The sequence below is a fragment of the Dermacentor variabilis genome, chromosome 3 (assembly GCF_050947875.1).
Source record: "Dermacentor variabilis isolate Ectoservices chromosome 3, ASM5094787v1, whole genome shotgun sequence".
NCBI lineage: Eukaryota > Metazoa > Arthropoda > Arachnida > Ixodida > Ixodidae > Dermacentor > Dermacentor variabilis.
This window is the reverse complement of record NC_134570.1, coordinates 14,932,080-14,943,708: the sequence shown is the minus strand read 5'-3', so window position 1 is coordinate 14,943,708 and position 11,629 is coordinate 14,932,080. Positions and strand designations below refer to the sequence as shown.

The 11,629-nt window shown below is 46.1% G+C and overlaps 1 protein-coding gene across 1 annotated transcript in view; it reads left to right on the top strand.

Annotated features, from left to right (window-relative positions):
* The first annotated feature begins 4,872 nt into the window (after window positions 1-4,872).
* LOC142575173 (uncharacterized protein C1orf50 homolog) overlaps window positions 4,873-11,629 on the top strand; it is a 26,328-nt gene continuing 19,571 nt past the window's right edge. Inside the window, exon 1 of the mRNA XM_075684257.1 lies at window positions 4,873-5,019. The gene's annotated coding sequence lies outside the window, so the exon portion shown is untranslated. The remainder of the gene's footprint in view (window positions 5,020-11,629) is intronic.

Sequence of the window (11,629 nt, the reverse complement as noted above, 5' to 3'; positions counted from 1 at the left end):
GAACATACAACGAGACAAGCCAAATCAACACACTATCATACAAGTGGGCAAAGCACGCAGCGAGGTCCTATGAGACGAAGTGTTGTGGCGGTTCATTTGCGCCGTCATGTAGAAGAAAAGAATATCAAGATGTTTTTCACCTGTGCCAAAGCATCGATGCCAGAGCAGTAGAACCAGCAAAGGTAACTACTTTCTCATTTATTTTTTCTACTTTGACTTTTATTCGCGAGGACCACATTCAGCCTGTTCAATTTTCTTGTTCTCGCTACTGGCGGGCTACCAGAGCCAGCCAGAACGCATACGTTTTTCTCCGCTTGCCCCGACCACCGCGCGGCGCACTTTGGTGCGCGTTCGTTTTTCTCGGACAGATTGGATTTTAGCCTGCCAGAGTTTTGGGCGCTTTCTGGCTAGCAGACGAGAAAAATTAACAATGGTCGCTCGCCGCCATCAATGTGGGGACTCAATGGAATGCAACGCGTCCGCTTGAGAACATCACCTTTACTTTGGTGTTATTGCAACCTCTCCCGAACGTCTTTTGTCTCGCCGGTGTAGGATACTAAGTAGTATGCGTATGGCTCTCTGTGGACCAAGTGTCTCACGTTTTCTTCGATATTCCTTGGGTAACCACATTAGGTGCCCAAAGTATGCATTCGATTGTGGCCAACATGCTTTCATTTGCGTTTTTTTTTTTCACTTCGGCGCCCCCGCCCCACAAAAGAAAGAGATTGTTGCGGCGCAGTGAATCGTTGCATGGCGAAAGTTCGATTTTGTTACTTCTTCTTTTCCGGAAAGTGATAGGCCACGGGACTCTGATACTCTTATTATACTACTGCGATAGCAATTATATGGACACTTCAGTTGCATTCCTGCCGTGGCCGTCGCCGTCATGTTCCGTGTAAACTCCAAGAGCTGAAATCGAAGGTTTGATGGCAGCCCGTCTGTCCGGGAAAATACATGTTGAATAAACGCGAAAAGACTGCGTGATTTCAAGGGCTGAGCGACTACTAATACAAGCAAGAATATCGGAGTGCAATGCTAAGGTCCGTATGCTGGAAAATGATACTTTCTATGCCCGTCGCCGACTAGAGTTCCTGTGTCCTGCCGAATTTGCTTGAATTCAGCTACACGCTAAGTTTCAAGCAAGCGGAGAACACGAAATAATGACGTCATGCGCCAGGCAAGCTGGAAAGGCTGCGACCATCCTTGCACGGTCCGTCCGTCCCGAAGTTTACCAAGAGAGGATGTACATAATCTTGTTTCCTATAAACCTGTCAAAGTGGAACTCTGTTCTGAGCCTTGGTCAAAACTTTAGAACAGGGCCCACACGAGATACGAAGTAGCTGATTTGTGCTGTTGAAATGGCTCTAGGCGAAGTCGACGGCACTAGACATGACGAAGCTCGCACGCGTTTTATTAACGAAGGCTTCAAAACCCTTCTAGGCTTCAAAACCCTTCTTCGAACTCCGCGCTGTCGCTAGAGGAACATGAGGCTATCGACCGGCTTCGATAGCAATCCTGACATCGTCATTCTTCCGGCTGACAAAGGAAACGCAGCTGTTTTGCTTGATAGTGGTGACTATAGCAAAAAAAAAAAATACTGGCACTGGTTAGTGATGCCTGACGCGTGATTCAACAGGAAAACTGCAAAGGGACTTCCAGAAACTTCTGGCTGATGAATTCCATTTGACCCCGCCCCAGCATAAGTCACTCTATTACCGGCCATACTTTGTCACAACGGATAAGCTCCTGCACTTCATATGTGGCCTACCAAAGACACACAAGCAAGGTGTTCTTATGCGGCCCATTGTCGAAGACACTCGCTCACCTCTGTACAAGCTTACCGGTTTCTTACACCGGATCATGTCGCCACTCGTTGGAAAAAGCGGCACTCAAGTACGCAATTCTGGCGACTTTATTGAACAGCTACGGCATGTTGTTCCTGCTCATGGCGATGTCATGGTCTCATTTCAAGTTAAATCACTATTCACAAGCGTTCCAGTAGAACTGGCTGTAAAGGTTTGCACCGCTGCCCTTGAATATGGCGGGTCGCTGCCTGATAGCTCTCCGATTGACGTTTCAGACCTGTCCCGTCTCCTTAAGTTCTGTTTCTCGAATATATACTTCGTCTCACAACAGAATTTTTACCTGCAAACGCATGCTACGGCTGTGGGTGCATATATATCAGTTTCTGCTGTAAATCTGGTCATGGAGGACGTCGGGCGTTCTCAGCTTTTACCCCTTCTCCAAAGGTTTTCTTGGGATATGTAGATGATTGCTTCAGCATAATTCACAAGGATACTCTCGTTGGCTTCACTGCTCGTCTTAACAGCGTGGAACAGGCGATTCAGTTTACTATCGAGCAAGAAGTATACGATTCTCTATCATTTCTTGATGGTATTATCAAGCGCGGTGACTCTGGCCTTTCTCTCAACGTCTACAGGAAGCCCAGACGTACCTGCATTTCAAGTCAGTACATCCGCTTTCACACAGGTCTGTTCCTGCTACGCTGTTCCATGGAACAAAACCGTTTGCACAAGACAGAAGGACTGCACGCGTGATATTGGGAGCATCTGTGAAGATTTACCTGTGGCTACCCTCCGTCCTTTTTGTCCTCGGTAAGGAAAGGAGTGTCACTCCCAGAAAGACAGCATTCTACGTAGTCTCCGAAGAAGTGAACTGCCGTTCCATATGTCCCTAGCACAAGTGAGACCATCGCTCGTATCATGCGCAGGTACGACGTCAAAACTGCGCATGTGCTACCTGCAAACTAAGAAACGTTTTAGTAAACGTAAAAGATAAATTGACACAGGGAAATTTCCTCGGTGTAGTCTACGCCATAACGTGCGAGAACTGTGGTTACAAGTATATCGGCCAGACAGGTGACTTCAAGAAACGTGTTAAACAGCATGAGTATGACATCAAGAAACGGCACATGGCCTCGAGTGCCTTTGCTGAACATACGGAATCTACAGGCCACAATATTTACTGGGCAAGTGCACGTGTCCTGACCAAGGAAAAGAAGCTTGCGTCACGCCTGCATCGAGAATCCTTGCACATACAGACCACCGCGCACACGCTGAATAGGCATGGCGGGACACTTCCGACGGTGTACACTCGCTGCTTGGGTCACGTACTGAAACGTACTTAAATACATTGCATATCTGTTATCGGTTTCATTGTGGACAAGTATCCCTTATGGTGAGCCGGAACGTCATTAAATTTTCAGTTATCTTGGTCGGTGCATCTTTTCGCGCTTATTGATAAAACTTCAAGGGCGATAATAATGTCGTCACCGCGCGACGCAAGCTGTACGTGCGAGTGAAAGGGTAGGGGGGTGGGCAGATAGGTGAGCCGACGATGGTGTGCGTGAGGGAGAAAAGTGGGGAGGAAGTGCGCCGCCTTTCGTCGCGCGCGATGCATCGGGGAGGATGGAGGGGGGAGGGGGGCTCAGGATTCTGTGATCTGTGATTGCGCAACATGCTTATTTACCTTGTTTGATGTATTATATACAGTGACTTGTTTAGATACGTTGATTTATTGGAGACTGATGCGTATACATAAATGTCTCTTTGCGAGCTTTTGTGTATACATGCAATGAACTTTGTTTTCAGTGACACTTTTTTGCCCTTTATCAAGCTGTATCTTCGCATTTGTATATTCCATGCAATGTAGCTTCACATTTCTAATGTATATTTTGCAGAACTCCTGCTTTTTATATATGCTCTCCGTAGCGACTATAATTTTGGTGCAATTAATCATAATACGCGGCCGGTGACAGCTGCTCCTGCGCAAAACATTGGAACGAAGGACAGCGCCATTGAGATTTTTTCCTGGCCGTTGCATATGCAGAAAAATGTAAAGGAGGTTTTTGAATTACAAAAGTTCTTTAAAGTATTTGTCCTCAACTTGTTCATTTCATGGCTTCACATTTTGCATATGAGCGGCATGCACTCCTTTGCTGGTTTCGAACTAATAGATTCCAAATTTCTTGTGATATTTTATTTTACATAGACAAAAAAGGTGGAATATTGGTATCAGTCATTTCTGGCACAATTTTTTTGGACATACGAATATATTCTTTTATGAAAAAAGTACATATTTTACATGTTTTGATAGTGCGTAGCTCTCGAGAATTCGTTTGCAGCATCTATGGCAATGGCAATGCAGTTATTAATGATGTATTTGACCCCTCGACAAGTTCTATAAGGAGCAGGCCGAGCTGTAATGTGAGACCCCCCCCCCCCCCCCCGAACTAAATTTCTGGCTACGCCACTGACTGGGAGTAATGTATAGGGATCTTCGAGATCTCCAACGGGTAGGTCTTCAGACATTTATTATCATGTATCCTCTAATACATGCCAACCCCTTTTGTAGCTTTACCCTGCTTTTGTAATGAAACGAACAACTGCTTCCGCAAGATTGCTCCACACACCGCATTGAAGTTTCAAGGAGAAGCCCAATCTCGCACATGCTGACATTTCGAAAACGAAATTGCATGCACACACGTCATGCCGATGTGACTTACAAGACTTACACGCCACAAGTTTCGATATATATATATATATATATATATATATATATATATATATTGTAAGCCAACAATGACATGCAACAACAACACCATTGTTTGTTTACTTATAATATGGCCAATAAAAATCCGGCCACTCGGTTTCCTTTCTTCTCGTTCATAAGGGGCTTTTTTTTTTTACCTACACTTCGTGCAAACTCGTGTAGACGAGTGTAGTGTCGAGCAGAGGCTATGACGTTGCGTGCTGCACTTGCACTTGGCTCGCTGGGCTGTAGCCAATCACAGCAGACAGCGCGTCGTCTTCCGCATCAGCAGACGAAAAGCGCCTAACTCCGCACTTCGCCTGTACGCACTTATACTGCCTGCGTATATGCCCTCGCCTGAAACAATCTAGGCCAACTGCAGCGATAACATTGAAAATGCACAGTGCACGAAGACAACTTCTCAATGTATATAATACAGCGCGGAGTATGAAACGGCCAGCACCATCCGTAAGTAAGCTAATTTTATCTTATTGGAAAATTAGCTCACTCTCCTCTGTGCAACATGGTCACACCAGCACTTCGCTACTAGTGCTTGCAGCGAACATTCACTATCGTCGCTATATCAGCGCCGACAGTCTCAGACAGAATGGCGCCACGCATTTGCGACGCCAGCCTGCTTGTTTGTCGTTTGCAGCCTATACACTCATCCAAACCAGTGTGGAAAGTGTAGTTTTCATGCTACACTGCAGCTATAAAAAATGGATTCGTGTAGGTAGGTGGCATGGAAGAACGAAAAATGTAGGAGAGAGCATACCGCAACGCGATTGAGGCGTGTGTGGTGATACACTCCATCCTTTGGTTCGATCCCTGCCCACGTCGGGGAGATTGAGGGGATTCCTCTGAACCTCAACGAGTCTGCCCACGAGGCTGCGCGTGGCTTTACCGACCGCTCTGCCCTCGGATCGGGCAACTCTCTCCCAGGACAAAGAGACACTCCTATCACGCACAATGAATTTACTAAATTATTTTACTTAGATCTAGAGAAGGGTTTTCCTACCGCCTCACTCCAAGCTAAGCAGGCCGCAGGCGGTCAAGCTCAGACTCTTGCAAACGAACTCCTACCCAAATCCGGCGTCCCTTAACAACATATATATATCCCGAGATTTATCCGAATTGTTCTTGCGTGGCCTGTGGTGAGGTTGCTACTTTGCCTCATGTGCTCTGGGAGTGCGGGTCGCTGGGCCCGAATGTTCACCAAGGAAGAGTGGGACGCGCTCCTGCGAAGTCCCGTCTTATAGGACCGAATCCTGGCCGTCCAGAGTGCCCGCGATCGGGCCGGCAGGCTAGATCTGTCAGTCCCGTCGTGGGATTAGCCGGGTGCGCGTTTTATCGCGTTTTGCTTGACCCAATAAAAGTTTATTCACTCACTCACTCACTCACTCACTCACTCACTCACTCACTCACTCACTCACTCACTCACTCACTCACTCACTCACTCACTCACTCACTCACTCACTCACTCACTCACTCACTCACTCACTCACGCGCAACATATGTGGTGAAAACGTCAGGGCGCGCGGTAGGCTTTAGTACTTCCGGATGATTTCTTTTTATACCCATTCGAAACCACTTGAAACTGTTCAAATAAACAAAATCATGGCCACCACCGCGGCACTTGGATAGTGGCGTCGAATCGCGGTGTTGCGCTATGCGTGTCCGTTCGGCGAGCTGCATCAGCGAGGGAACCGAAGTACAACTGCGCACAAACGGCCATGGCGATCCCTCAAATGAACGTCTCGTTTCGTCCTGCAGTGGACATAAAATGGGTTGATGATGATGATGACTATACACTCGTATAGTCAGCGCAGGTAAAAAAAAATGACACTAAGAACATGAGCCCCGAATTCAATCAGGGTCGAAGAGAGAGTAGAGCCAAGGCTTTACTCCAAGCCTTTGGTAGGGACAAGGAAGCGCTGTACGTAGACGCGGCAGAATACGAGGATCGGCGTGCTTTTGCAGTGGCCGTCCTCAATACCAAGAAACAATTGGTCAGTTCTTCTAGCATACGTGTAAAAAACCCCAAGGTAGCGGAAGAAGTGGCGATAGCCCTAGCCATCGTTAACCCCAGTTGTAGATACGTACTCAGTGACTCGCAGACGGCGGTCAGAAACTATGCACAAGGCAGAATGTCGCGGAAGGCTGAGGCTATACTCAAAGCCAACGCGAACTATGTCACCTCCGAGGAGACGGAGGAACGACACATTATATGGTTCCCGGCTCACACGTCCCCCGACACCCCCGTACCCAACCTCAACGAGGAGGTCCACCGCGTAGCGCGAGGTCTTACGTTCCGCGCCCGCGAAGAAGAATCCTCTCTTGGGGTTGGAAATCCAACGGAGGCATGGACAGAGACGGACAGAATGACCAGATACTGTGATATTACAAAATTTTATCAAAACTCAAGGCGGGTTTATCCGCCCCCTAACCCCAAACTCGACAGGGCCCAAGCGGTAGACTGGAGGCAGCTACAAACAAAGACCTTCCCCAACCCCGTCCATCTCAGGAGGATATATCCGGACATCTACTCAGATGATCGATAACTGCAAACTATGCAGCAGGGCTCACGCATCTCTTAGACACATTCTCTGGGAATGTGAGGTTATATATGCAAAGAAAATGCAGTTTCCCCAGATGAAGCTGCGGCGCGATGGACGGCCGCGTTGCGCAGCTCAAACCTCGAAAATCAACTATGGGCCATCCAGCAAGCCCGTGAGGCGGCGAGGAGACAGGATCTCCGGACCTCTTCGGGGGCGGCCTAGGCCCAGGCCATGAATTTGCCGGATTGTTAATAAAGTTGTTACCACCACCACCACCAGGTGGTGGTAAACTTTATTGAAAGGGGGAAGGGGGAGGTGGCTGAGGAATGGGGCTCAAGTAAGGCCCTGCAGGCCCATATTTTCCTACAATTCTTGTATGACATTATTATGTATTGAAATTATTATTATACTGTATGAATTATTATGAAATTATTGTATTGTATTGATGGAAAGAGAAAGAAGTGCCCAGAGCTCACTGGTGTTCTGGGTTCACTGGGCTCTGGTCCAACCCCTCAAATCGGGGCCTATTGTGCCAGAAAACTGCTTCCTGCCTCGATCGTTCCTGGAGCGGTGGCCCTGTCCTATTCTCTGCGGGGAATTGGTCAAGTATCGGGCGGTTTAATTTTCTTTAGTTTGTTTTGTACTTTCCTCTTATTGTGAGTTCCTAATGTCTCTTTCTTCTCCCGGCCAGATATCTTTCCTCTGGACGGCTTCGCTTAATTCCCACTAATGACATGCCTATAGAGGCTTTCTTGCGCAGTGGCATTAACAGCGTTCCAGTGGCCCTAGTGCCGACCAATGGGGGATTCATCTGCGTGAAGAATCCCAAGGTGATTCAAGAAGAGAAAGCAACCCCGCATTTCCAAAGCGCAACCGATGTCCGACAATTTGGCAGAGGGGGCATTCTATGCTGTTCACCTGACCAGACCTGCGTCTCCGACCTTCTGAAGTGCGAAATGTTCGCGAATCACCCGGTGAGGCCTTTTATTCCTGCTCATTTAGCTTGCGTTAAGGGGCTAGTTCGTGGAGTCGACGCGAGTCTGTGTGCTTCCGAAGTCCTGCAGATGTTCTCCCCAGCAGGCGCCGTCTCTGTCTACCGATGTTCACGCGTTTGTGAGAATCAAAGAACCCCCACAGAGTCGGTTATTGTCACCTTTGCAGGCACAAATAGGCTGTCAGAGATCAAGGCGTGGCCATTAATATACAGGGTGGAAGCAATTTCTCCCCGCCCACTGCAATGCGTTCAGTGTTGGCGATATGGCCACAATATTAAGGGATGTCGATCAAAGCTTCGGTGCCGCATTTGCGGAGAAGGCTACGATGGAAAAACGTGTTCCTCTCAGAGCGAACGATGCTGTTTGTGTGAAGGTTCCCACCCTGCGGACTGTGCGCAATGCCCTGCGAGAGACCAAGAGCTCGAAATTCTACAAATTACAGAACGGAAACGGTGTTCGCGTCATGAAGCTCGTGCACTCACATTAGAGAAATCATATGGCTATGCTGAAGCTGCTGCTCGTCACTCCAAAGCAATGGATGCATCTCTTGGTGATGTAGCTGCTGCCGTTGAGAAAGCTATGGCAAAATCCCTTGACAATTTATTTACGAACCTTTCAGGGACCGTTGGACAAGTTCTCACCTCTCAGTTGTCACAACTTTTGCATGTTACTGCGCGTCCAAGTGTTGCCTCTGAAATCACAGTCTCCGATGAGAACATAGAGAAACACGTATCGGTAGAGGCCTCGCTTCGCAGTACTGATGCCTCCGAAGCTCCCGCAACTCATGTAGAACATGAGGGCTTTCACAGTCACGAATCCGGTTCAGATACCATGGAGAACATGGATTTGGATGCTAGAACTTGTAAACGTCGTGCTTCTCCATACTCCCCAAGAGCTACTACCCTCCACAAACTAAAAGCTAAAAAGAGTGAAAATAAGAGCTTATCAAAGGATGATTTCCTAAAGGACAACATTCTACAGACGGTAGTTAATACTGCCAGAATATTGTCAACATAGGAAGCTTGAAAGTGCTGCAGTGGAACTGTCGTTCCATTTTTGCTGCAGCCGCTGATCTCTTATATCTCTGTGAAGATCTTTCTCCTGATTTGATTATTCTGCAAGAAACTTGGTTATCCACAGAAAAGAGTTATAATTTAAAGAATTATCGCAGTTTTCGTCTAGATCGTCCTTCTTGTAGAGGGGGATTATCATTTTTCATCTCAACAAAAATTTGTCATAGCGCTAAAATTAGTCACCAGTCATTCTCCACTGAAAGTAAGATTCTAGCATTGGATGTAACGCTTTCTGGATGCGCACCATTTCCTATAATCAATGTTTATTTCCCTACAGGAGTCCACAATACAGGCTGTCTCGATGCCGCGGTTGCAGCATGCAGAAAGGATATAATCATAGCTGGTGATTTTAATTCTCACGACGTATCATGGGGTTATCGGTCCGACTCTTGTGGTAAACGATTGTTAGACTGGGTTTCGTCAAATAACCTTAATTGTGTGAATTCGAGAACCCCAACTTATGTATCCGGCAAATCGCGTTCGGTGTTAGACCTAACTTTTTCCAGTTCGGGCTGTGTAATTTCCTCCTGGTCTGCTATTACCTCGGCCACAAATAGCGACCATCTGCCAATAACTTTTGAAATAACGCGCCCAATTAATTTGGTTGAAAAGCATGTCCGCACCTAGGTTAACTATAGTAAATTTCAAGTTTCACTGTGATCAGCTTTAGAAAAACAGGTTGGCCTAAATGATGAAGTTAAGGCAGTTAATTTGTGTCAAGTGCTAAGTGACAGTTATAAAATATGCAAGTTCAGTATGCAGTCAACTAAAGGTGGTACTTATTCGCCATGGTGGAATCCGGACTGTGCACGCAAATATAGAAGAAGAAAGGCAGCCTGGAGAAAGTTATTGTATAATCAATGTCCACGTAATTGGAATGACTGCAGCTACATTCAGGCAGACAGTTGACAAAGCGAAAGAAAATTATAACACCAAACGTTACAGTTACCTATCGCAGTCTAGTAATAATAAAGCCCTATTTCGGTTTCCACGGTCTAAAAAGATTGTTTCAGGCCCAATAAATGTAGAGTCAGTTAGCTTAACTTCCAGTGAATTAGTGCAGTCACTGGAGGATATTGCAAAAGCCTTAGAGCGTCGATTCACATCACTTCGCCCCTATCATATACCGGCACCTGAACCAGCTAATGAGTACATAACGGTCACATTAGAAGAATTAATGAGAGAGGTAAAGATGCTGCCCGCTTCAGCCCCAGATCCTGATGGCATAACTACAGCAATGATAAAATTATTATTCGAATTGTCTCTCCAGGATTTGCTTAATTTTATAAATTACTCGATTAAGAATGCACGGGTTCATCCAGATTGGAAGGTTGCCAAAATAATTCCACTACTCAAAAAGCCAGGCGATGGATATTCAATAGACAACATTAGACCTATTTCTCTGACCTCAAATCTTGTAAAGTTAATCGAGAGGGTTCTTTATGGTCACATCGATAGGTGGATAGGCGAGAACCAAATATTAAGTGATTCTCAAATAGGATTCAGGGCCGGCTGCTCAATTTGGTGTGCTCATGTTGACTTGGAGAGTAGAATTCAACTCGCTCACCGCAACAACCAGTACGCGGCCCTAGTGACATTAGACATTGCGAAGGCGTATGACAGTGTCGACCACAGTACTTTAATCAACAGACTCAATAGTGTGAATCTTCCACAGTACCTAATTGCATGGATTCAAAATTTTCTAAGCGGACGAACATTTTATTGCTATCAAAATGGTGTTTCTTCTAAAAGTTACAAACAGACAAGGGGCGTTCCTCAAGGTGCAGTACTTTCCCCAGTATTATTCAATATTTTACTAAATCACAACCCGACACATCATGACGTACAGGTATACGTATACGCTGATATCGCATTTTTCACGGTATCGAGTAATATACATAGCCTATATAAAACTTTGCAGTCGTATTTGAATCAGATAGAAATTTGGCTAAAAGGAATACAAATGTCGCTAAATGTCAACAAAAGTGCGCTTATTGTCTTTCCCTTAACTTTTCCTATCCGAATAGCACTGTCATATGGCCAGGAGATTATTCCGCAGGTACATTCTTTAATATATCTGGGAATGATTTACACCGAAAAGCTTAATTGGCAGACACACATAGAATACATCGCGTCTAAGGGAGCACGCGCTGTTGGTTATTTACGAAGAGTCTGCAGCAGTCGTTTTGGAATGCGCAGGGAGACCTTGCTGATGATTTATTGTATGTATGTCCGCCCCATTCTAGAGTTTGGATGTGTGTTATTTTCAGGAGGTCCTACGTATAAGTTACGTCCTCTGGTTCTTTTAGAACGCGAATCACTACGTCTGTGTCTCGGCCTTCCAAAATTTGTAGCCAATAATATTTTATATCATGAAACTCACCTGCCTTCTCTTCAAACTCGATTTCGTATACTGACAGTCCAAACATTTCTAAACATCTATGCTTCTCCC